At 46.8% G+C, this 27,372-nt stretch overlaps 1 protein-coding gene across 12 annotated transcripts in view; it reads left to right on the top strand.

Moving 5' to 3' along the window:
- The window catches only part of CYLD (CYLD lysine 63 deubiquitinase), a 434,005-nt gene that overhangs the window by 372,056 nt on the left and 34,577 nt on the right, over positions 1-27,372 (top strand). The window lies entirely within an intron of this gene.

The following is a 27,372-nucleotide window of genomic DNA, read 5'->3' on the forward strand; positions in this document are numbered from 1 at the left end:
GCGCACAGGAAGGCCGGCTCCTGCCTGAGCCCGGCTGCCATTAGTCACCGCGGGGGCCAGTCCTCGGAGCTCAGGGGCCCACCTGACAATGGCTTCTGCAGCTGAGGTCAGCCCCCAAGCCCCCTGTTTGTTCAACAGGGCAGGCCGAGCCGCAGGGAGGCTCATTTAATGCATCCCCCCCCCCCCCCCCAGGGTGGTACACAAAGGGTCTAGATTGGAGAGGAGGGGATGTGTGGGGGGTGGGGGGGCACTCACCTGGTTCTGCTGCTCTCTGACAATGTACTGGGGTCACCGTCTCAAAGACGGGGTGAGGGCGGCAGACCTGCCTGGGTGGCATACTTACAGTTACCCTCTAGCGCTTGTTAACTCTGTATTTTTTTCCTGGCACTATAAATAGCTGATATTGTTTTTCTACTTTTTAATGACACTCGGGGTCTAAAAGCTTATTAAGTGGAAACCCGGGGAGAGAAACACGGCCCTTTATAGGCTATAAAGGACCGTGTTTCTCGAGCTCAGGTTTCCATTTAATAAGCTTTTGCAACCCGAGTGTCCTTAAAATGGAGAGAAACAATATCAGCTATTTATAAAGCCTAGAAAAAAACACTGAGGTTACAAGCGCTATAGTAACACAATTTATGTTTAGTATTGTTAGTATAAATGCTTTTTTATTACAACCTTTATTGGCATTATTAGTTGTAATCCTGTCTCACGTCCATTGGCCTGACTGGGCAAAAGCACCAGGACACACGGTTTGTGAGGGGAAAGCTCAGGAGTGGAGGGGCACGTGGAGTCGCGGGGGGCAAAGGATTCAGCTGGTAATCAAAGCACTAGGGTTTCAATAGAAGCCCCTCCAGTCCAGTCCATTCGAAGAGAGATGGGGGCCTGGGGAGGAGAGAGAGCAGATAAACAAAGAGGCCAAACAGTGAATGTGCATAAGATTGACACTGTTTATTGATTGAAAACGACCCCTCCGCAGAGGGGCAGGCAATTAAATGGACAGGTGGGTAGAACTCTGCTGCCCTCACGCCCAAGGGTAATCCTAGAAGGGAAAGGCCAAAGAAAGAAAGAGCACAGGCGACAAGCTCGCACCAAAAGGAGAGGCCAAGATTTGAATGTGCATAGAGCACAACCACCCCCTGCAACTAACCATGACCTGGGCACCTCTCGGCATTGTTAAAGTTAGAGCTATTGACATTGTAAATAACAATGCCGTTTCTTTAAATGTTTTAAAAACAAAAACATAAACAAGAATAATGTCATGAGCAGTGCCAATAGCTCTAACTTTACCAATGCCGAGACCATTGCATTGTAAATGCTTGTTCTTTTATGTTTCCTATTTTTTAAAATACCACACCAATTAACACGTTTATACTTTGCACGTTCATCCACCTTGTTTTAGAAAATAAGCACGGATCAAACAATGCTCATCTCAGCAATATGGCACCACCATATGTCAACTGGGACACTATTCCTGTGATGGGATTTCTTTTGATAAAGCTTTGCAATATGTTACTTTAGTCCAAGACTACAATTGCCTCAGTGCATTAGGTTGTCAAAATAAAGCTCACAAGTGGAACGTGATGCTGACTTCTAGAAAGAACTGAAGACCTATCTCTTGAAGTAACATTTTGTCCTCAAGAAGGATCATCTTCTTCTGATGGATACTTCTACCTGCAAATTCCTCACCTGTCGAATCCCCTCTAGGTGCCAGACTGGATCCAGAAACTTACAATAGCTCTTCTGTGCCAAAAAGGTGCACCACAGCTTCGATCTGGGATTGAGTTCCACCACAAATATGACCGGGAAAAAACACATAAAGCTCCCTTCAACACGTATGCAGACATTTTTCCATTCAAATTGGATTTTCAGCAGTGTGTCACAAATGTCTTCCCAAAACTTTCTGAATTCAAGAAATGCAATTTCTGCAACAGATGGATTTCTCTGACCCCCACATTGTCTGTCTCTGGTGCCCAAACTTTATTCCTAGTTGATAGAAGTTGGCCTGGTATATGATGCTCACTAGTTAAAGTGATCACCTTGTACCCTGCCAAGCAACCCTTATGGTGTGGTTGTAAGTCAACCTTTTCGTACTAGCTGCCCTAGTGGTAGCGTAGGCTAAGCAGTCTTTGAGGCTAAACTCGTGAAGCGTGTTAAGCCAGCTGTTTTACCAAATGCAACCCCCTTTTATACCAATGAAAGGACACCACACAGATATATATTCAAAATATATATATATTTATTTCTCACAGTAACACCTAGTCTCTTTATGAGCACAGGAGCACAAATCGTCAAACAAGATTACAGTAGAATACACAGAAGTTGCACTTTATATGGATAGGCCCTGGTGGCCGCTCGAACCATATACTAAAATAGTGGTATAAGTACCACGAACAGAAAAGGGAAAAGGCATAGGGCCTCTAGAATCGCTGGGCCTACAAGGAGCTAACTTCAGTTAGTGACCAGGAGATCCACGGGTGGCGTGTGCAGAGCAAATAGTCACACGCGTGCTCCCATAGGTTTCAATGGGTGCGTAAAAAGTACAAAGTTACTGCAAAAAGGATCTTCCGGATGGACTAGGAACTCAAGATTTGGAACACAGGCACTAGAGATGTAATACTACACTTGGGCACAGGAGTGCCAGCTTTACCTCACCCACAGGAAGCGGGTGCATAGGCCTCGAAGTGCGTCGGGTTTCTTCTATCTGTTCCGTGGAGCCTGTGGACAAAGATGCTGCAGGCGGTCGGTCCGGGAGGAATGCGGTGGATCCAAGAGTGGATCGGAGATGTTGAAGACCTGTAAGCAGAGGGGACAGTGTTCACAGTCACTAGCCAGTGACCAGCGTGGCACCAGGTGGGTACCAGGCAATGTCGGGTGCAAACAGGAAGAAAGGTGTAGCTTGTCTCTGCAGCCACGTGGTCCCTGGAGGTCGACGACGTCCAGGAGTCGGTTCACGAGCTGTCCCACGCAGGCTCTCGGTGTCGGCGACTTGATCGAAGCAAACAAGCCTTGGCAAAAGCAATTGTTGTAGGAGATGAAATAAGCTGATGGTTCTGACCAGCAAGGTCAGAGGGACTGCTCCTTTGGAGGGGAGCAAGGGCCAGTCTGGAGCAACCAGACCAGCGGTGTATTTCGTGAAGTTCGTCGCCAAGATGGCTACTAGCCAGCGGGCCAGCAACCGGTTAGGCGCGTCGAGTGGCAAAATGCAGAAGGGCCCCAAGCAGATCGTGGAGATGCTGGAGGGCTCACCTTTGGTGCAGATGCTGCTCGGGTGTTGGGCTTCTCAGATCCCAAAGCACAACTTGGAGGGAGCCTTGGTTGTTGCACTTGCAGCTTGTCGTCGTCGTTTCCAAGATGGCTGGCTCCACGTGTCTCGGTGCCTCCACGGGTCTCCTCTTCTCAGGGACTGTGGATCGGGCGGTGAGAGGTCTGGAGGTCCAGGTCTTGTCAGTCTCTGGGCTCGGGCTCCGGCGGGAGGCGGCGGCAAAGCAGACGTTGATTCGCTGGATGGTGCTTGCGTTAGCAAGGTGGTCACTCCCTGACCACAGGGGAGATTTCCTTCAGTCTTCTGTGCAGCAGAATGTCGAAGTTCCCGTCTTCTTCTTAGTTTCAAGTTGATTCCAGGATGTCTGAAGTCTTAGGACACAGCTCCTACCTTTAAGCGGATTCTAGGGGCCGGACTACCTGCTAGGTCCCTCCCTATGGGTGGGACCAGGAAGGGGGGTGGTTACACCCCCAATCCTTTGTCCAGCTCGCCCCAGGCCCGGGACTGGTGTGCCCCAGGACCGGTTTGAACTGGCATATGCACCGAGGCTCCTTGTGAGCCACAGGCATGTCTGGTTTCTTTCAAGCCCTACCTGACCAATACACAAAATCCTGTCTGGGGTGGTGCATGCACCTCCCCTGGCAAGAAACCCTTTGTCCACACCTCCCAAGCTGGAAGGACTCCCAGCAGCAGGAGGGCAGACTTGTGTCTGTGGTGGCAGCATCCATTTTGTGGAGCTGAGGCTATGTCTGATTTTACCCGGGTTTCAGGTACTGTACATGTCGTGTCCCTCTAGAAGGGTGGAATGCTAACCCCGTCGCCAGAATTGGCGAGGGGTTAGTATTCCAATTCGTATGACACCTTACTCGACATGTTTTGATAAAGCCAAACCAAAGATAGCATTTAACCGCGAGGTTCATAATGCACTTAAGAGTATATGGTATGACGATATCTGGAAACAGTAGAAGGAAGTTGTTCCGACCACTGCAGACAGGCTCAGCTCATGCCAGAGCACCATCTCACATGGAACCAAGCACTCTGCCTTCAGGATTGTTAAGGCCTGTCATAGGAGTGACTTGTAGGTTAACATGTGTCCCATTTAAGGTTAGGTATAGGTATACTACACCTAAGTAAGAGGTGATTACACCAACTTACCCCAGCTGAGTGATCAGCCAGTTGTGTCAGATTGTTAGGCCAAGCCTGGGGTGGCATAATACATGCTTCAGCCCCTGGCAGGCCTTGGGTACACCAATGCCCTGGGTACCTAGTGTACACTGGTACAGGGGCTGACAGGGTGATCCACTTCCAATTGGTTATGCACCTAGGGTGCATAGTTTTAATTTAGTAGAGAGAACAGCAGGCTGGGGGTCTGATTGGCAGGCCCACAGCCTCAATATGTCAAAAACCAGTGAAGCAAAAAGCAAAAATTTGGGGTGACCATAGGATAGCAGACCCTACTCTCCTACACAACCCCCTTCCCCAAACGCAGGGACATTAAACTAGCCTTGACCAGTCTCGTCTTCATGTCCTAAGTGGAAGTACCTGGAGAGACCATCTGCATTCCCATGGTCAGTACCTGGCCGGTGCTCCACTGTAAAGTCCATCCCCTGTAGGGAAATGGACCACCTAAGCAGTTTGGGGTTTTCACCCTTAATCTGATTTAGCCACAAGAGGGGCTTATGGTCGATCTGAATCTTGAAGTGAGTACCAAACAAGTATGGCCTCAGCTTCTTCAGGGCCCACACCACAGCAAAGGCCTCCCTCTCAATAGCTGACCAATTCTTCTCTCTGGGGGTCAACCTTCTGCTTATAAAAGCAATGGGTTGGTCTTGACCATCTACATTAAGTTGTGACAGCACAGCTCCCACACCCAACTCAGAAGCATCTGTTTGGACAATAAACTCTTTGGAGTAGTCAGGACTTTTCAGGATAGGTGCAGAGCACATGGCCTCCTTCAGGTCATCAAATGCCTTTTGACAGCTTACTGTCCACTGAACCTTTTTGGGCATCTTCTTGGATGTCAGATCATTAAGAGGAGTCACAATGGACCCATAGTTCTTAACAAACTTCCTGTAGTACCCAGTCAAGCCCAAGAAAGCTCGAACTTGAGTCTGGGTGGTTGGAGGAGACCAGTCCTTGATGGATTGTATCTTACTCTCCAGTGGTTGAACTTGGCCTCCACCTACAAGGTGGCCCAAATATACAACCTTACTCTGCCCTATCTGGCACTTAGTAGCCTTGATAGTGAGGCCTGCCCTTTGCAGAGCCTCAAGAGCCTTCTTCAGGTGGAACAGGTGATCCTCCCAGGTGGAGCTAAAGACAGCAATGTCATCAAGATATGCTGCGCAAAAGTCATCCAACCCAGTAAGGACTTGGTTCACCAGCCTTTGGAACGTGGCAGGTGCATTCTTCAGACCAAAGGGCATCACCACAAACTGGTAGTGCCCACCTGGGGTTGAGAATGCTGTTTTGGCCTTAGACTCCTCAGCTAATCTGATTTGCCAATAGCCAGCTGTCAAGTCAAATGTGCTCAAAAACTTTGCAGAAGCTAGTTTGTCTATGAGCTCATCTGCCCTTGGAATAGGGTGTGCATCTGTCCTGGTGACAGCATTGAGTCCTCTGTAATCCACACAGAACCTCATCTCTCTCTTGCCATCTTTGGTGTGAGGTTTGGGGACCAGAACCACTGGGCTAGCCCAGGGGCTCTCTGAGGGTTCAATGACACCTAATTCCAGCATTTTATGTACCTCAGCCTTTACACAGTCCCTGACGTGGTCAGGTTGTCTGTAAAGCTTGTTCTTTACAGGCAGACTGTCACCAGTGTCCACCACATGGGTACACCAGTCAGTTTGACTAGGTATCAAGGAAAACATATGTGAAAATGATTGTAGAACCTGTCTACATTCAGTCTGCTGATGGGCAGTGAGGTTGCCTCCAAGGGTCACTCCTTCAACTGAGCCATCTTCAGGGTTCTGAGACAACAGGTCTGGGAGAGGGTCACTCTCTTCCTCCTGTCCCTCATCTGTAGCCATGAGCAAGCCCATGTCTGCCCTGTCAACATATGCTTTAAGCCTGTTAACATGGAGTACCCTGTGGGGACTCCTGGGAGTTCCTAGGTCCACCAAGTAGGTGACCTCTCTTCTTTTCCAGGATTGTATGGGGTCCAGACCATTTGTCTTGGAGTGCTGCTGGGGCCACTGGCTCCAACACCCATACCTTCTGTCCTGGCTGAAACTCAACCAAGACAGCCTTTTGGTCATGCCAAGCTTTCTGTAAGGCCTGGCTTGCCTCAAGGTTTTTGGATGCCTTCTCCATATACTCAGCCATCCTGGAGCGGAGACCAAGTACATAGTCCACTATGTCTTGCTTAGGCTTTTTGAGAGGTAACTCCCATCCTTCCTTCACCAAACACAGTGGGCCTCTTACAGGGTGCCCAAACAACAATTCAAAGGGGCTGTAGCCAACTCCTTTTTGTGGGACCTCTCTGTAAGCAAACAGAAGGCAGGGTAGAAGGATGTCCCATCTTCGCCTGAGCTTTTCAGGTTATCCTTTGATCATACCCTTTAGGGTCTTGTTGAATCTCTCAACAAGCCCATTGCATTGTGGGTGATAAGGGGTGGTGAACTTGTAGTTGACACCACATTCCTTCCACATAGCTGTCAAGTATCCTGACATGAAGTTGGTACCTCTGTCAGAAACTACCTCCTTAGGAAACCCCACTCTGGAGAATACTCCCAGCAGGGCCCTGGCCACAACAGGTGCTGTAGTGGTCCTAAGGGGAATTGCCTCTGGATACCTGGTGGCATGATCCACTACCACCAGTATAAATCTGTGCCCAGATGCAGTGGGAGGATCCATGGGACCCACTATGTCTATTCCCACTCTTTCAAAGGGGACCCCCACCACAGGTAGTGGTATTAGGGGGGCCTTTGTTGTGCCACCTGATTTGCCACTGGCTTGGCAGGTCACACAGGAGCGACAAAACTCCTTGGTATCTTCATTCATGTGAGGCCAGTGAAAGTGCGGGACAAGCCTGTCCCAAGTCTTATTCTGGCCTAAGTGTCCTGCTAAAGGAATATCATGGGCCAAGGTAAGAAGGAAGCCCCTAAATTGCAGAGGTATAACCAACCTCCTGGTAGCACCAGGCTTGGGGTCTCTAGCCTCTGAATAAAGGAGCCCTTCATCCCAATACACTTTATGGGTACCTTGAGCATTCCCAGCAGCCTCAGCAGCAGCCAGCTGTCTGAGGGGTTCAAGAGAGGGACAGGATAACTGAGCCTGCCTCAAGTCAGCCCTTGAAGGTCCCCCTGTCCCCAGAAACTCAACCTGATCAGGTTCAAGCTCTTCAGGGACAGTTCCTTCAGGGTCCTCTAGATCAGCTTCCTGGGAAGGCTGACCATCACTCTGAGGCAGGGGGGAAGGCACAGCCTTGACCCTCCTGTTCTTCTTCTTGGTAGGTGCTTGGTCCATTGTTCCAGGATCCAAGACCTGAGGTTCAGTGAGGCACTTTTTGGCCTGTGACCTGGTCACAGCAAGGACATGTGATGATATACCTAACATCTCTGCATGAGTCCTGTACTCCACTTCTGACCATAGAGAACTCTCTAGGTCATTGCCCAACAAACATTCTACTGGGAGGTCTGCACTAACCACAACCCTTTTGAGGCCAGTTACCCCTCCCCATGAGAAGTTAACAACTGCCACACTATGTGAAGTAGTGGCATTGCTAGCATTGGTCACCAGGTAGTTCTCACCTGGTATGTACTGTCCAGGGTCCACAAAGCCTGGTATCACCATAGTGACACTGGCACATGTGTCCCTGTAGGCTTGAGCCACTTTTTCATTTATTAAAGGAGTCTGTCTGTACTTGCCCAGGTTACTGGGGCTCACAGTCAGGGACAAATCAATGTCCCCATCACAGATCAAGACTGCCTGTGTCAGGGTTCTGTCTAAGTCAGAATCTCCTTCAGTTCCCATAGTGATCCCCACTACACCCTTTGTCTGGGGACCAACACTGCTAACAGTAGTACTGGGAGCAGGTGCCTTAGGGGCAACAGTGTTGGGGGCTCCACCCTTTTTACAATCACTAGTCCAGTGAGTTGTATTCTTGCAATGATTGCACCAGGGTTTCTTTTGACCTTCTTTCTTCTTTCCCTTGGATTGTTGTTGGGACCCACCCTCCTTAGCAGTAGTTTGGGGCCCTGTTGAAGACTTCTGGTCTTTAGATTTCTGATCTCCACCCTTTTGGTCTGTTTTCTTCTGATCACCCCCTTGGCCCTGGTTCTGGTTCTTTTGCTCAACCCTGGTTCTGACCCATTTGTCTGCCTTCTTTCCCAATTCTTGGGGAGAGGTCAGATCAGAGTCAACCAAGTGTTGATGCAGTTGCTGGTTTTGACAGTTATTTAAAATCTGTTCTCTCATCATCAAATTATACAATCCTGTAAAATCAGATACCTTACTTCCCAGCAACCAACCCTCCAAAGCCTTAGTGGCACATTCAACATATTCAGACCAGTCCTGAGTCTGTGTCTTTTGGGTGTCTCTGAACATTAACCTGTACTGTTCAGTGGTTAAGCCTAACCCATCAACTAGAACACTCTTCAGGACTCTGTAATTTCTGACATCCTCTTCTCTAACAGTGAGGAGTCTGTCTCTGCCTCTTCCTTCAAAGGAGAGCCAGAGGATTGCTGCCCACTGGTCTTCAGGAACCTGCTGCACTTTGCAGGCTCTCTCAAGAGCAGTCATCCATTTGTGGATGTCATCCCCACTTTTGTAGGGGGGCACAACCTTAGACAGGTTCCTATTATCAAAGACCCTATCTTTGTCCTTAGGGACAATGCTGCCACCAGTGGGTATAGACCCACTCTCTCTAGGTTGCCTAGCCTTACTCAGTTTTTCTTCCATCAGGGCTACTTCTAGCTCCTGCTTCCTGATCCTCAGCTGGGCTTCCTGCATTCTGGCCTCATGTTCCCTCCTCTGAGGGGTGGTCATCCTTTTCCTGGAGTGACCTTGAGAGCCTCTAGAGGCATGAGAAGCATTAGTCACCTGAGCGATTCCTTTGCCTCCCAAGCCCCTGGTTAAGTCCACTGGGGAGATCCAATGGGATGATCCCATTGTCAGTCCCCAATAGCCTTAGTTTAGCTGGGCCAAGTATAACACTTGGCACTGGGCTAGTTCTCCCTTCATCATCACTACTCTCTGTATCCTCCCCACTTTCCTCCTCTGTAGTATGGTTCTCGTCTAAGGGATGGCTATTGGAAAGGGGTACTTCTGTAGCATCTTCAGAAGGGGGGCCTCCTGTTCCTGACCCTAAGGGGGCTAACTGGGAAGCTTTCTTGAGCTCTCTCTGATTTTCATCATTTTGCAAGAGTTCTCTGAGCTCAGCAGAGGTAGGGTTCTTGGGCTGTTTAAGGCCTCTAAGAGTTGCCAAATGCCTGAGCTCATTCTGGTTAAGGGTAGCAAAGATGGATGGTGCCCTCTGGGGATCACTCTCAACAGAGATGGGTACAGTGGACCCCTCTGCCCCAGCCATTGCTCTTAAGTGTGGGTGGATGTGTTGCAATCTACCTACACTTGGGTTTACCTTCTAAACCTATCTAGTAGTTGTAGTCAGGGTGTGCTACTCCCTTTGCTCTACAACAACTAAGTTCAGTAGAACTTATGTATATCTAATCTTGTTTTATATGTACCTACAGGTACCTATGTGATCTTTCAATTGGTAACCAAGAGATTACAATGGTAAAACACAGCAAGCTCAAATCCAACCGCTGCTCACCAATGTGAGAAGTTGGCCTGGTATATGATGCTCACTAGTTAAAGTGATCACCTTGCACCCTGCCAAGCAACCCTTATGGTGTGGTTGTAAGTCAACCTTTTCGGACTAGCTGCCCTAGTGGTAGCGTAGGCTAAGCAGTCTTTGAGGCTAAACTCGTGAAGCGTGTTAAGCCAGCTGTTTTACCAAATGCAACCCCCTTTTATACCAATGAAAGGACACCACACAGATATATATTCAAAATATATATATATTTATTTCTCAAAGTAACCCCTAGTCTCTTTATGAGCACAGGAGCACAAATCGTCAAACAAGATTACAGTAGAATACACAGAAGTTGCACTTTATATGGATAGGCCCTGGTGGCCGCTCAAACCATATACTAAAATAGTGGTATAAGTACCACGAACAGAAAAGGGAAAAGGCCTAGGGCCTCTAGAATCGCTGGGCCTACAAGGAGCTAACTTCAGTTAGTGACCAGGAGGTCCACGGGTGGCGTGTGCAGAGCAAATAGTCACACGCGTGCTCCCATAGGTTTCAATGGGTGCGTAAAAAGTACAAAGTTACTGCAAAAAGGATCTTCCGGATGGACTAGGAACTCAAGATTTGGAACACAGGCACTAGAGATGTAATACTACACTTGGGCACAGGAGTGCCAGCTTTACCGCACCCACAGGAAGCGGGTGCATAGGCCTCGAAGTGCGTCGGGTTTCTTCTATCTGTTCCGTGGAGCCTGTGGACAAAGATGCTGCAGGCGGTCGGTCCGGGAGAGATGCGGTGGATCCAAGAGTGGTTCGGAGATGTTGAAGACCTGTAAGCAGAGGGGACAGTGTTCACAGTCACTAGCCAGTGACCAGCGTGGCACCAGGTGGGTACCAGGCAATGTCGGGTGCAAACAGGAAGAAAGGTGTAGCTTGTCTCTGCAGCCACGTGGTCCCTGGAGGTCGACGACGTCCAGGAGTCGGTTCACGAGCTGTCCCACGCAGGCTCTCGCTGTCGGCGGTGTCGGCGACTTGATCGAAGCAAACAAGCCTTGGCAAAAGCAATTGTTGTAGGAGATGAAATAAGCTGATGGTTCTGACCAGCAAGGTCAGAGGGACTGCTCCTTTGGAGGGGAGCAAGGGCCAGTCTGGAGCAACCAGACCAGCGGTGTATTTCGTGAAGTTCGTCGCCAAGATGGCTACTAGTCAGCGGGCCAGCAACAGGTTAGGCGCGTCGAGTGGCAAAATGCAGAAGGGCCCCACGCAGATCGTGGAGATGCTGGAGGGCTCACCTTTGGTGCAGATGCTGCTCGGGTGTTGGGCTTCTCAGATCCCAAAGCACAACTTGGAGGGAGCCTCGGTTGTTGCACTTGCAGCTTGTCGTCGTCGTTTCCAAGATGGCTGGCTCCACGTGTCTCGATGCCTCCACGGGTCTCCTCTTCTCAGGGACTGTGGATCGGGCGGTGAGAGGTCTGGAGGTCCAGGTGTTGTCAGTCTCTGGGCTCGGGCTCCGGCGGGAGGCGGCGGCAAAGCAGACTTTGATTCGCTGGATGGTGCTTGCGTTAGCAAGGTGGTCACTCCCTGACCACAGGGGAGATTTCCTTCAGTCTTCTGTGCAGCAGAATGTCGAAGTTCCCGTCTTCTTCTTAGTTTCAAGTTGATTCCAGGATGTCTGAAGTCTTAGGACACAGCTCCTACCTTTAAGTGGATTCTAGGGGCCGGACTACCTGCTAGGTCCCTCCCTATGGGTGGGACCAGGAAGGGGGGTGGTTACACCCCCAATCCTTTGTCCAGCTCGCCCCAGGCCCGGGACTGGTGTGCCCCAGGACCGGTTTGAACTGGCATATGCACCGAGGCTCCTTGTGAGCCACAGGCATGTCTGGTTTCTTTCAAGCCCTACCTGACCAATACACAAAATCCTGTCTGGGGTGGTGCATGCACCTCCCCTGGCAGGAAACCCTTTGTCCACACCTCCCAAGCTGGAAGGACTCCCAGCAGCAGGAGGGCAGACTTGTGTCTGTGGTGGCAGCATCCATTTTGTGGAGCTGAGGCTATGTCTGATTTTACCCGGGTTTCAGGTACTGTACATGTCGTGTCCCTCTAGAAGGGTGGAATGCTAACCCCGTCGCCAGAATTGGCGAGGGGTTAGTATTCCAATTCGTATGACACCTTACTCGACATGTTTTGATAAAGCCAAACCAAAGATAGCATTTAACCGCGAGGTTCATAATGCACTTAAGAGTATATGGTATGACGATATCTGGAAACAGTAGAAGGAAGTTGTTCCGACCACTGCAGACAGGCTCAGCTCATGCCAGAGCACCATCTCACATGGAACCAAGCACTCTGCCTTCAGGATTGTTAAGGCCTGTCATAGGAGTGACTTGTAGGTTAACATGTGTCCCATTTAAGGTTAGGTATAGGTATACTACACCTAAGTAAGAGGTGATTACACCAACTTACCCCAGCTGAGTGATCAGCCAGTTGTGTCAGATTGTTAGGCCAAGCCTGGGGTGGCATAATACATGCTTCAGCCCCTGGCAGGCCTTGGGTACACCAATGCCCTGGGTACCTAGTGTACACTGGTACAGGGGCTGACCGGGTGATCCACTTCCAATTGGTTATGCACCTAGGGTGCATAGTTTTAATTTAGTAAAGAGAACAGCAGGCTGGGGGTCTGATTGGCAGGCCCACAGCCTCAATATGTCAAAAACCAGTGAAGCAAAAAGCAAAAATTTGGGGTGACCATAGGATAGCAGACCCTACTCTCCTACACTAGTCATGTGAAAAGTGTGGCTGCATGCAAGCCAAGGACATTAGGGAGTGCTTTCTGCATTCTTAAAAGAAGCTGGAGGCAGTGTGGTACTCTGATAACTAAATGCAGCCTGTTTGTTGTGTTGAAATACCCATGCCTTTTGAGATATGGAACAGTTAGTGATACCAAATCTTCTGCATCACCTCAAGGACGAAGGCGGTTTGTATTGAACAGGAGGCCTCTAGACAGGTCATTAGAGCCAACTTGGATGCAGCAGGTTCAGTGGCCAGACCTTCCTGTGGCCCTTTAAAGACTTGCCAGGCTCAGGTCGACCGGCTTATCCGGTGACGTCCAAGCACAGTTAATGGACATGCTGTTTGGGGCAAAACTTTTTGAGTACAAAGATGATAATGCTGGAGAAGTTCAAGGCAGGCAGAGCAACAACCCACATCTTGGGTCGCCGGCAAAAGACTACACCCAGTTCAGGAAATTTCTAGACTTCTTCAGGGGCTTCAGGTTTCATTAGGCTCAGCTCTCCCAACTTTCGGAGCAACATTACCAAATACTTAAACTGTACAGAAGCAGAGGCATGGGTAGAGGCCAACAGCCTCAGCAGTCCGCTTCTCCTCTTCGGCACCTCCTGAAAAGCTGCTTTAGTTTCCACTCAAAGGAGCATGTGCAGTCCATGTGAGGACTTGTATCCTCCTTTCTATGGGCCAGGAAGGCCATAACATCGAACCAGTGTGTTCTTCAGATTGTAGAAAGGAAGTATGCCCTACCCTTCCAAAAGACTTGTCCCCACAACTCCTCCCCCTGAGCCCTTTCAATCCCATTTCTGCTGCAGGAGTTGGTAGCCCTGCTGCAGAAAGCAGCAGTCGAGTTGGTTCCAAAGCAGGACATTGGGCAGGGGTGTGATTCTCTGTACTTGCTGGTTCCTAAGGATGAAGGTCTTTGTCCGTTCCCTGAACACATACTCCTAGACTGGAGCTCCAGGACCTCATTTCTTCCCATCACTATCATTCTGTCCAGATCTTGATGGCTAGTACACCAGTGATGTGGGATTTGAACACCCAGGGAAGAGTGGGGGGTCGTACCCCTTTGTCAAGGAGCACTCAGGCTCTTGGTGGGGGCTCACCAGCATGTTATATGGCTAAACGGCATCATCTAGCAGGCTTTCTGAACACCTGGCTCGACAGTCTCAGTCACTTTCATCTTGCTGACCACTAGTGACTTCTCCATCGGTAGGGTGCACAATACATTTTTGCTCAGATGGATATCTTTGCCACAATGCCCATTGTCAGCAGTTCTGTGCCTTCCAGTATTGAGTGTGGGGACCTTTGGGGGATGTGTTTCAGTTGAGGTGGATCTTTCCACTTTGCTCCTATACCTTTCATTTGTCTGGTTCCGAGAATGAGTTGCCAGAACCAGCCCAAGTCATCTTCATCACCTCCGACTAGCAGAGAAAGGTGTGATATGCAGACCTCTGCGTTTCTCTGTGTCCTACACCCTGTCTTCCTATCAGAATGGACCTCCTCTCCCAGTTGGTGGGGTATGTACATCACCCCAATCTCCAGAGTCATGCCTGAATATTGAGCCTGAGCTTCTTCCAACTGCCACCATTGGTGATTGACGTGATATTGTTAGTTCGCCACCCCTCTATCAAGGCTGTCTACTAGGCAAGATGAAATACATTTGTCACCTGGTGTGCTGAGAATTACGTGAATCACTTGAAGGCTTGCTTGGTGGAGGTCCTTCGTTTTGCAATTTCATGCTAACCTAGCAGGGGTGTACGATGGACACAGCCAAGGCATACATTGAAGCCTTGTTGGCATTTCTCTGCCTTCCAGAACCGCCATCCCTGATCAGATCTCCCATCATGAAGAGGCTTTAAAGGGATTGTGATCCTTGTCTTGATTTATTGATGGTTTCTCCCTTTGAGCCTGCGCAGGTGTTAGTTGAGTTTCTAATGTGAAAAATGTTTTTTCTTGTGACTTTTACCGTGGCGAGGTATGCCAGTGTGTTGCAGCTACAACGCATGTCAGCCGTACACTTGCCTGCTCCCGAACAAGTTGGTCCTCGGGTCTAAAGTAGCTTTTTTTCCCCCAAAGGTGGTGACCCCTTTCCATCTCAGTCAGTTCTCTTCCAGGGGATCCTCATCAAAATAAATAAATATATATATATCAAATGCAGCCTTTCACAAACAGAGCTGAATAATGCTGTAAGGACTTCCCTGTATATTGTAGATAATATATCTAATATAAATGATATATCATAAAAACAGGGAAGAAACAACAGCAAAGCATGTTTGAAAACTGTTTTAATGCTTGGCATTTAACCCAAAACCTCAGATAGGACTGAAAGCATTGACAGCTCACAGACTGCATTGCAGAAAACTACAGCCTAGAACCAGTGATGGACATTTTTCTAACACCCTCCGCGATTAAGGCTACACCTGCCAGAATACAAAAAAAAATACAAACCTGCTGATACAGACCCGGTGTTTATGAAAACTGGTCCGCCTACAGATTCAGTTATCGTCGCAGTGGCACGTAAAACGCACGCAGTCTCTGCACATGAGTTAGTCCCCCCCGGATAAAGAAAGTAAGTCCCAGGATTCTTGGGGACGAAAGGTTTGTGGGTCTGCAGCGTCATCACTAAAAGTCTCCAGCGCAGCAGCCTTATTAGGTCGTTATGACCGAGCCTTATGGGACTCTTTGGATCGTTTCAAAGAGAAGCTGCCAAAGGAGGATCAAAAACACTTTGAGGAAGTCATTACAGAAGGATCCCTGGTAGGTAATTAAATGATTAGTACTGTAGCGGATGGTGCCACACTATCGGCTCATTCATATGCGCATGGCATTTGCGCAAGGAGGTCTACCTGTTTAAGGCTTACAACACTCAAACCGGATGCTCAACAGAGGATCCTTAACATGCCTTTTTCCGGTTCTTCATTGTTTGGCACCCATACAGATGAAGAGATGGCTCGAATGAAAGCCGAATTAGACACTTTGAAGGCGGTGGGGTTGGAGGAGAAAAAAGAATTCAGGCGGAGATACAGGCCCAACCAGCGCAAAGGATACCAACAGAGGGTTCAAATCCCTCAGTGGTCCCAAAGCAAAAACCAAGGAAGATCACAGTTCCAAAGTCGAAAGTCGAACAGAGGTAGAGGAGGTAATCAACAGCAATCCTCTTCCACAGCCAGATCAGCAGGGAAGCAATGAGCCAGAGCTTCCTCTGCCGCCGGTGCCCACTCCAGTGGGAGGAAGTGTTTCACATCATCTGAAAGAGTGGTGCAACATAACAAAAGATCGTTGGGTGCTCAGTATACTGCGCAATGGATACGCACTTCGTTTCCGTGTGTCTCCAAAGGACATTCCTCCAAAAAGATCTCGTCCTCAACAGCTAAAGTTGCTACGACAAGAAGTGATAACCCTTCTACGAAAAAAGGCCATAGAAAAAGTCTCTCCCTCTCAACGGGGAAAGGGAGTGTACTCCAGGTACTTTCTTGTACCAAAAAGAGATCAGGAGCCCAAATTCAGACCTATCCTGGACCTTCGAGCGCTGAACAAAACCATCTTGAAAGAGAAATTTTGCATGCTGGCGCTTCATCACATATGTCCACATCTGCAGGCAGATGACTGGATGTGCTCAGTGGATCTCCAGGATGTGTATTTCCACATTCCTATAATTCCCCGTCATCGCAAATATCTGCGATTCGTGGTGGGCAGCAATCACTACCAGTTCAGGGTGTTGCCCTTCGGACTAAAATCTGCCCCTCGAGTCTTTTCCAAGTGCATGGCGGTGGTAGCGGCGGCTCTACACAGAAGAGGTCTGTTCGTATATCCATACTTGGACGATTGGCTCCTGAAAGGTCCATCTCCTCAGCAAGTACAGAGCAGCTTCCGGATGTGTCTCTTTCTACTCCACAGGCTAGGTCTGCACGTGAATATGGAGAAATCGGTTCACCGGCCTACTCAGGTGATCCATTATCTAGGCTCCACTCTGGATACAAGCCTAGGAAGAGCGTTTCCTTCGGAACAGAGACTTTCATCAATTCGACAGAAGTGCAAAGTTCTTCTCCAGACAAATCGTCCAACGGTCCGGCAAGTGGCGTCTCTGCTGGGATCGATGGCTTCTTGCATATTCCTCATTACCAACGCCAGGCTGAGAATGAGGCCTTTACAGCAGGACCTGGAGGACAAGTGGGACTAAGCATCTGGTCTCTGGGAAGACCGGATTGTGCTTTCACAAGCAGCAAAATCGTCCATTCTCTGGTGGACTCGTCCACAGAACCTCTTAGTGGGAGTCCCCTTCCATCAACCTGTTCCGACCCAGTCCTTGGTAACGGATGCATCTCCACAGGGATGGGGAGCACACATGGATTGCCTACAGATGCAGGGGCGGTGGTCCGTCAAGGAGCAATCCTACCAGATAAACATGTTAGAGCTGCGAGCAGTCCATCTAGCTCTGAAAGCTTTTCAGCCCTCGATCATGTCCAACTCAGTCCTCATCCAAACAGACAACACGACCACCATGTATTACCTCAACAAACAGAGTGGTACGCGTTCTCGCCCTCTCTCCCTGGAAGCTCAAAAGATATGGCATTGGCTACTAGCCCGAGGCCTCTCCGTCACAGCGGTGCACCTTCCAGGGGAACGAATTGTGCGAGCAGACGCACTCAGTCGGAACTTCGAACATCAGCCAGACTGGGTGCGAAACGACGAGGTAGTGGCAGAAATTTTCCATCAGTGGGGGCAACCTTCCATCAAAACACAAAATGCCACGCCTTCGCCTCCAGGTTCCACTGTCCAGGGACGAGGGGGAATGCTCTTTTGATGGATTGGTCTGGTATATTTGCATACGCCTTTCCTCCCCTGCCTCTGATTCCGAAGGTGGTATCCAAGCTCATCCGGTCCAACATGTCAATGATCCCGATAGCCCCGGACTGGCCTCGGCAGTGGTGGTACCTCTACCTATTACAGCTGTCGGTGCACCCCCACAGGCGGCTTCCTTGCAGATCGGACCTACTGACCAAGATGGACGGGAAGATTCTACATCCCAACCTTCCCTCACTGAACTTGGCAGCATGGCACCTGAGGTCCTGCAATATGGACATTTGAATTTACCACAGGACTGTATGCATATACTAAAGGAGGCAAAGAGACCTTCCACACGGCGTCGTACTCCTTTAAGTGGAAACGGTTCTACTTGTGGTGCACTTGTAATAATTTTAATCCTACCACAGGGCAGGAGGAGGTTATTCTTCCTTACCTCCTGTACTTGGCTAAATCAGGGTTAAAGTATTCATCGATCAGAGTACATTTAGTGGCCATTACGGCCTACAGAAAGTCTCCAAACCAGCCTTCCTTTTTTCAACTACAGGTGGTCAAGGATTTCCTACAGGGGTTGAAGAAAGTGTATCCCCCTGTTTGGCCTCCTTCTCCTCCTTGGGAGTTGAATCTAGTCCTCTCTAAACTGATGGGTCCTCCTTTTGAGCCCATCCATAAAGCCACGCTGCAGCATTTGACATGGAAGACTGCTTTCTTAGTTACGATTACATCAGCGCGCAGAGTAAGCGAAATCCAAGCGCCGTCTTCCAAAGAGCCATATACTATCTTTCACCACAACAGAGTAGTATTAAGGACTCACCCTGCTTTGCTACTGAAAGTTGTATCTGATTTTCATGTTAATCAGTCAATTTCCTTACCGTCCTTTTTCCCCAATCCTGCTACTCCTGCGGAAAGGTCACTCCACTCCTTAGACCTTAAGAGAGTGCTTAAATTCTATCTAGAGGGAATGAAGGACATAAGAAAATCAGAGCAATTGTTTTTAAATCGTCGTTCCATGAAGACCGGTTTTCCAGCTACCAAAAGGTCCATTTCGAGATGGATAGTGTCCTGTATAAAATTGGCCTACCAGCTGGCAAATAAACCCCTATTGTTGTCACCTAAAGCACACTCCACTAGGGGGAAAGCAGCTACAATAGCTTTCTTGCATGACGTTCCGATGGCAGAAATTTGCAAGGCAGCAACCTGGAGATCGGTGCATACTTTCACAAGACATTATGGTCTTGAATCCGACTCCAGGGCGGATACTCAAGTAGGCCAGGCCTCCTTGAGAAATCTGTTCAGATAAGAGAAATATCTGGGTTTTCAAGTTTAGTTGTCTGAGCTTGATTGTTAATTACTTTTTTCCTTTGCCCGCAGTGGATGAGGTGAGGCTCGCTATACTATTCTAGTGCTTATGACTATTGATGAGGATCGCCCGGAAGAGAAGGATTAGTTACTTATCTGTAATCCTAGTTCCCTTCCAGGGGTATCCTCATCAAAGTCTTTTTTTTTTAAAACATATTTTATTGCATTTCTTAGTTTCATTTACATCATTACAATGTGCACAGCCTGTAACATATAATACATCCAGTCCTGTATACATTAATCCTTTGCGCTCTCCGCCACAATCCATCCTCATCAAAGCAATCCTCCCGCCTCCCCGGGCAAAGGAGCCTTATTCTTAAGGAATTGTCAACTCTTTGTGTCATGGCTTTGTGTCACCGCAAAGAACAACTGACCTAACTGTCGCCCCTGAGGCATGATGGGAAGCTATGGGTCATGGCTGCCTTAAAGGCACGGTGCCAGTTTTTCTATGTTGCTATGAGTTCGCTTTCTAGGCTGTAGTTTTCTGCAATGCAGCCTGTGAGCTGTCAATGCTTTCAGTCCTATATGAGGTTTTGGGCTAAATGCTAAGCATTAAAACAGTTTTCAAACATGCTTTGCTGTTGTTTCTTCCCTGTTTTATGATATATTGTTTATATTAGATATATTATTTATAAAGTACAGGGGAGTCCTTACAGCATTATTCAGCTCTGGTTGTGAAAGGCTGCATTTGCTTTTATATTTCACAGACGTTCTCCCCACAGTTCCAATAGGAAAGAAGGCGAGCCACACCGATCTTGCTGCAAAATTATAGGTTTATTCACACGAGGGGCAGAAGACGCGTTTCGGCTGTCAAGCAGCCTTGGTCACATGACCTCTTCAGTAAACCAGGAAGTATATAATACAAATACGTGTGAAGCACGTCACAGCGTGCACAAAGTAACAGTGAAGACAGACTTAGACAATCGTGTCATTAAACAAAACTTTACTTTTTTGTCGCGAGTTATCAAACTGTAGTAGTCACGACCCAAAGTATCAGCAATTCAAATGATTCATTGTTGGAACAACCATACAATAATTCAAACAAAACCCGTAAGGTATTGAGTCATTGTTTGTTAACATTCATTTGTAACATATTTCTTGATAAAGTTAATAGTTGTTGTCAGTACATGATGAATAAAGTTTTGCAAGCGGGGAGTACTCCTACGCGGTGGACCTACGTATCACATAATGAATGTGTTAAGTCATTATTAAAATACTGACGTATAAAGGGTCTAGTATCATAATAAATTGTCATAGATGGTGCTATGTATGACGTATAAGGGTCCAGTATCATAATACATTTGTCATAGATGCGTGCTAGGTATCCATATGTACAATCTAAAAGTGCAAGGTGAAGGTATAGTACCCTTATATTTGCATCTGTGCATATTAATCCAGTGAGGGATGTGCGCATAACAGGAACTTTACCAATACGTCATATCCGTGACTATTTGTAGTGAACTGGTCTATCCGTGAGCCCCCAAGCTGAAAAAACAACAAAAAAGAATAATATTACATTAGTGCTTGACATGTACTATGACATTACAACGATCATATAGCATTAATACAGAGGATAAAGCATATATGGCTCGGGTTTACGTATGGTCTATCAACGTGACATACCAGACATAAGAAAAAAGGAAAACATAACACGATTGTCTATTATGTGCAAACTGAAGATAAAATCAATTTCATAGAAGTGAAAAACAACTGGTTTCAAAAAGGGGCAAGCCTGGCTAAAAAAACACATACAAGAAATCTACAAATGTGAATACATTTCTTCATCGTTATTAAGCCCTATCGGAAAAAGGCTGCCTGTCTGTAATATGAAGCGAGATTCAAGTCTCCTGAGGGACTGTATTCTGTTGCCACCTCTAGGATGTTTGGCCACACTGTCAAGCGCAAAAAACTTTGCTTTAGTCCAGTCACTGGAATGATATTCCCTGAAATGTCTGGCAGTGCTGTAACTTAGATCTTGGTTAGTGATTGCTCGCCAGAGTTCCAGGATGCGTTTCTTGACTGGAAACGTAGTAGACCCTATATACCATTTGGGGCAGGGACAGGTGATGGCATAAACAGTATAGTCAGTGTTACAGTGGATCAATTTTGGAATCCTCCACAGTTTCTCTGTCTTCTGTAGGGTGACCTCTTTGACATCATCAGAATGACTACATGCATTGCATTTTCTGCATCGCTTGAAGCCCTTACCCTGTTCCAGCCAGGTCCCTTTCTTAGGTTTAAAATGGCTATTAACCAGTAGATCTTTCAGGGATGGATTCTTCCTGTACGAGAAGGATGGATTAGGTCCAATCCTAGCTGACAGTAGGGTATCCTGTGTAAGGATATCCCACCTTTTCCTCAGAATATTTTTCAATTGATCTGCCAGGGTGGAAAAGGTAGTGATAAATCTAAGTGGTGTCATATCAGTAGGAGTGGTTTTCTGTGCTCTCGTTATTTTGAAAAGGGCCTCAGTTCTATTGTTGTTATCTGCTTTTCGTACCCCCTTCTCAAGCATTTTATCAGTATATCCTCTCTCTCTAAATCTGGTCAGCATATCCTTTTTCGTATATTGGTAAGCCTCCTCTGTGCTGCAATTGCGTTTTGCTCTAAGTAGTTCTCCGTAAGGGAGACTCCACCTAAAACTAGGCATGTGGCAGCTAGTGGCGTGCAAAATGCTGTTCCCAGATGTTTCTTTCCTAAAGAGGGTTGTGACTAGGGTGTTGTTGGTGATGTTCAGTTTGATATCTAGAAAATTTACAGTCTGTTGGCTGTGTGCCATAGTAAACCTCAAGTTCATACAATTGTCATTCAGAGCATTGTAAAACAAAAACAAATCACTTTCCATACTTTCCCAAATGAAGAAAATATCGTCAATGTACCTGAGCCAGAGATTAATGTTTTTAGTCCATCTGTCCAGGTCCTCGCTCCAGAGCACTTGCTTCTCCCACCAGCCCACAGTGAGATTCGCGTAGCTGGGAGCGAAGCAAGTGCCCATCGAAGTACCCTGCGTTTGTTTGTACCAACTGCCATTGAACATAAAAACATTCTAAGTGAGGCACATTTCAATCATTTGGAGGATCATCTGTGTGTGGCCAAGCAGGTGTACACTTCTGGTTTTAAGAAAGTCCTGACAGGCTCTTATGCCGTCAGGGTGACGGATGCTGGTGTACAAACTCTCTATGTCAAGGCACACCATCCAACAATTTGGACCCCAATTTAAGTTCTCAATTTTTCGTAGGAAGTCCTTGGTGTCCTTGACGTAGGAGCTTAGATCTTTGACGAAGGGGAACAGGAAATAATCAATATAGATGGAAGTATTTTCAAATAGACTATTTTTAGAGGAGACAATGGGACGCCCTGGAGGATTCTGGGGGTCCTTGTGTACCTTGGGCAAGAGATAGAAAGTGGGTGTAGTTGGTGTGGTGTTCGTGAGGAACTTCTTCTCATCCCAACTAATGAGCTCCTCCCGAGCCCATTTGTCGATCATGACATGATATCTATCCTGTAGTTTATCAAGGTAACTTTTGTCTATCCTCTCATAACAAGTACTATTCGAAAGTTGTCTGTTGGCTTCTTTGACATAAAATTCCCTGTCCATGATTGTCACATTTCCCCCCTTGTCTGACGGCTTGATCACAATGTTGTCATCCTTCTGTAAGGAAATTATAGCATCCCACTGTTCTTTGGTGATGTTTCTCCTGCGTGTGTATGTCTGTGTAAGTTTGTTTAAATCACAAATCACAGCATCTTGAAAGACATCGATATTGTCTCTCGGTGTTTGTGGGATGTATTTGGAACTGGCTCTAAAACTCGTTCTTGTAGATTGGTTGGGGTCAAGAACTAGATCTGTGTCTATCTCTCTCTCAATTCGTGAGTCACCTAAGTTGGACGGACTACTGATAGTGAGAGTAGGATATGATATGCTTAGGTCTTTGTTTGCTAGATCATGTATAGTGTTTAGAATTTCTAAGTCATTGGTATCAAGAGATGCGTGTTCAATAATATTGGTATTTGGTGTCATTGGGATAGGATCAGGTTGCTGAATTTTCCTGCGTGCAGTGTGGATTTTACACAACTTAAGCTTTCTGACAAATTTATACAAATCAATGCGTATTTGTGCATAATCAAGAGGACAATCTGGACAAAAGGATAAACCCAAAGCTAGAACATTTTCATCAATCTCAGTTAAAACCCTCTTAGAGATGTTCATTACCGTAAGTGAGGTCGTATTGTTCATGTTTGTTTCTCCGCCAATTGTCCGCGTGTTCCCATACTGACTAATTTGCTCTTTTCTTCTGCGTTGTCTTCTTCTTTTCGTGCTCTGGTTGCGCCTGCTCTGCCTCTTCCTCTGGGTCATCCCCTTTCGGAATGTTCCATGTTTATTTGTATGAGGCGCATCTCCTCGGAATAAGACGTCGCTTCATGTGCATTAGACGTGTTACTGTCCACGGATTCCAGATCAGAGCTGAGGTCCGTGGTTGATGCATATGCGCTCTTTTCTGCCCTCCCCATAGCTTTCTCTCTTGACAATTCAGCTCTCGCTTTGTCAAACTGCCTGGCAAAAGTGAGTATTCTGCCCATCGCGTAGTCGTGTTCGTCGCGTTCAAATTTGTTTTGTTTCCTTTTTACAATGTCAGACTCAAATTTCTTCATCCTCTCCTCAATAATTGCCAGGGTTTTGTTAACCTCCTCCTGGTCATTTTCTTTGTTCAGATCATCAAGTACGGTTTGTATTTAGACCATTAATTCCTCATGATCTTCCCACGCATTCTTTATGAGCATGCATAGCATATTCTTAGAACATTCGTGTGAGTTTGCCATCCAGTCTTTAAGCAGTTGTGGTTTTGGGCTGTTTAAAGTAGGTATTGTAAATATACGCAGCCCTCTAGGGATTCTATTCACCTCTACGTAATTTTGTAAGGAGGTCGCCTCCCACCATCTGCTGATTTCACGTTTCCTTAATTTTACTAGTATGTTACCTTTTTGTCTGATGCTCGATCTTGATGTTGCCGGGCGTCCGATTTCTTCAGTTGTCGGGCATGATTCATTATTTGATATTTTCTTGAAAATGCTGTTAGCCGAGGCTTCTCGGCCCTTTAGATATTCAGATGCCATCCTCGTGTATCTCTTCAGAGCCTGTTCCGTGGAGCAGGCTCGATCCAGCAAGACGCACCCTTGCTGCTGACGCTGCGTGGGCATACCCTGATATTGTTTTATGAAATATTGTTTATATTCGATATATTATTTATAATTTACAGGGGAGTCCTTACAGCTCTGGTTGTGAAAGGCTGCATTTGCATTTTTATTATATATATTATCTACTGGCGGTCGCCAGTAGATAGTTATAGTTAGGACCGTGTTTCCATAGGAAATCTCAAAATTCTATTTTGAATAACTTTGGCGCCGGTTGACGAATCTTCGCAACATTTTCAAAACTAATGGGGCGCTCCGCTCAGCTCCTACCCTGAAAGTCTCGGGGGGAATTCGTCAAGCGGGGGCCGAGAAAAAATTGGGGTCCCAAAACGCGTTTTCCCCATGCATTTTCCCATAGGACCTTTAGTCGAAGGTACAGCCCGAACGGCTGAACAGAATTACTTGAAATTTGGCAGAGAGGTAGTCCTCAGGTCAGGGATGTGCCTTTTGCATATATGGAGTCAATCTGTTCAGTAGTTCCTGAGAAAATTGCACTTAAAGCACATAAATATCTATATGCGCGCACGGTGTGCGCACCCTAACGTGCGCGAGCGTAATTCTGATTGGTGGTTACATGTCAGTCAACGTTCGAATCGGTCGAAATCAGGAAGTGTCGGCTGCCATTTTGTTTGTTTTCAGTGCGAGAGTGAAAAAGGAAGGTGACGAACGTGAAAAGGGGGCAGGGTAGAGAGTTCCTGACCCCCTAGCCTTTTTCAGGGGGTCCCTGAAGGACCCCGAAGGCAGAAATTTTTTTTTTTTTTTTTTTTTTTTTAAATCGCAGGGGTGCGCGCACGGTGAAAAACCATTAAAAAAAAATGTAATACGAAGTTTATTGTAAAATAAATATATAAAAAAAAATAATAATACATACATAACTTAGCATTTAAAAAACCGTACAAATTCACTGAAAAAACCATAGGTTTCACACATGTTATAGTTAGGTGGATATTTCACTCGTAAAGAACCAATGAAATTCCCCCGTTATAGTTAGTTCAGATAACTATAACTCGCGCGACTGCCACTCTATCACAAGGATGATGTCATCAGTGATGTCATGAGTGATGCCACTGACCATGTCATGAGTGATGTAATATGTGACGTCATGAGCAGGATTGCGGGCGCGCGAGTTATAGTTATCTGGACTAACTATAACGGGGGAATTTCATTGGTTTTTTACGAGTGAAATATCCACCTAACTATAACATGTGTGAAACCTATGGTTTTTAAAGTGAATATATATAGAGAGAGAGATGCATATATGTATGTCACATGGGCATGGGCGGGAATATTCTAGTGCTTATGACTTTGATGAGGATACCCCTGGAAGAGAACTAGGATTACAGGTAAGTAACTAATCCTTCACTACCCTTTCTACCTTCTATCCTACACCTCACCCCACCCCACCATGGAGGAGGAGAGATTATACCGGCTGTACCCCAGAAGGGCAGTCAGTTTTATATTGCCCGGCCAACTCTTTGTGGGTCACATAGTTAGTAAGAAGAGCAAGCCGACTCACAATAAAACCTTAATAATGCATGATTTTGTGCATAAAAATGTGATTTTTCCTCACAAGGCATACATGGAAGGAGTGAGACATCTTTCACCTCAGCGCTAGTCACAGTTGGTTCCTGTGGCTGAGATATGTCATGTGGAAACCTGGGCTTACCTTCACACTTCCTACAAATATTATTTGGATTCAGAGGTGAGAAAGAATGACCATATACCACTCTCTGTCCTACAGGATTTCCTTTGGACCCACCACCTGAAGTGGTACTTTGTAATCTATTCAACAAGTGATGTACCTGCAGGTAGAAATATTTATCAGAAAAAAAATTACTTTTGATAGTCTCTCTGGTGGATACTCTACGAGCTGATTCCTGACTTGTACCCACCGCCTCCCTGTTCTGAAAGATTGCTGTAGTCCACTTAAAAAAGTTCTGTTCTAGATTGCTGCATTGCACTGCCACAATTGATGCTGTTTCCTTGTCTCTGCCACTTAGGGCACAGGCAAAATAGATCAGGGAGTGACGTTGTTGCACAGTGATGGACTCTTTAAAGCTCCTTTGACATGACTGTCATCGCTACCGGCATGAGTTCGAGCAAGCACCAGGAGAGCGATAAAGTTTTCAGATCCAGTCTGGTGCCTGGAAATATTCAACAGTTGAGGTGTTTGCAGCTAGCTTACAGTATCTACAATAATGATCAATGTCGACAAGAAGTAGTGTTTTTCTTTAGGATTGGAGTCCTATTGTTGTAGTGGCAAAAAGAAGGCAAGAAAACAGGCATACATTGTTTCATAGGATACCCCTTTGTTTTAAGATTCACAGACCCTCAGCAAAAAAAAAAGAACCACCTGATGATATATGAAGCACATTATACCATGAGCGTCGCCCAGAAACTACAGAATATTCAGAATGCTGCAGCCATACTGGTTCTTGCCATCCCCCGTATCACCAAACACCTCTGTGAACTCCACTGGCTCCCAGTCAACGAAATAATCACTTTCAAACTCCTCACACATGCCTACAAAGCCCTCCACGACGCAGGACTAGCATACCTGAACCACCACCTCTAATTCTACGTACTCACTAGACACCTCCGCTCTGCCCAGCTGACCCTGGCCACCTTTCCTCGAATCCACAAGACTAGAACCAGAGGAAGATCTTTCTCCCACCTCGCAGCCTAGACCTGGAACACCCTGTCTCTCCACCTCAGACTATCCCCATTGCCGGCCCAATTCACTTAAGATCTTAAGAACTGGCTCTTCTAGGGCTCAGGTAGTCTAGCAGCCACCACCCCCACCCCGGCACCTTGAGCCACTCAAGTAGCCATGCTTTACAAACCCCGATTGATTGATTGATGAGCAAGGCTGCAATATTGTCACTGGCTAAAGGCAGTGGTAGTTTTGGATATTTGACCTGGGAAAAAGGCTGATCTGCAAAATGTTCTCATGTAAAAGGGGTGGCGTTTCCCTCAGACCTGCCTCTTGACATTGACATTGGAGTCATTAAAAAATTAGAAATCTGTGGATAACTATCCACCAAAAGAGAAGTTAAATTACTTCTGTCAGCCTTTTTCTAGTGGATACTATGTCTGCCCACAGATTCCTCATTGCCCTCGATTTCGAAGTCTTAGGGAAGTGAATATGGTAAAAACTAACAAATAAAATGAAATTAGTAAATAAATAGCAATCGTGTCCTATGTTCTCCCTTTAT

This window comes from Triturus cristatus, chromosome 12, assembly GCF_964204655.1.
Source record: "Triturus cristatus chromosome 12, aTriCri1.1, whole genome shotgun sequence".
Classification (NCBI taxonomy): Eukaryota; Metazoa; Chordata; class Amphibia; order Caudata; family Salamandridae; genus Triturus; species Triturus cristatus.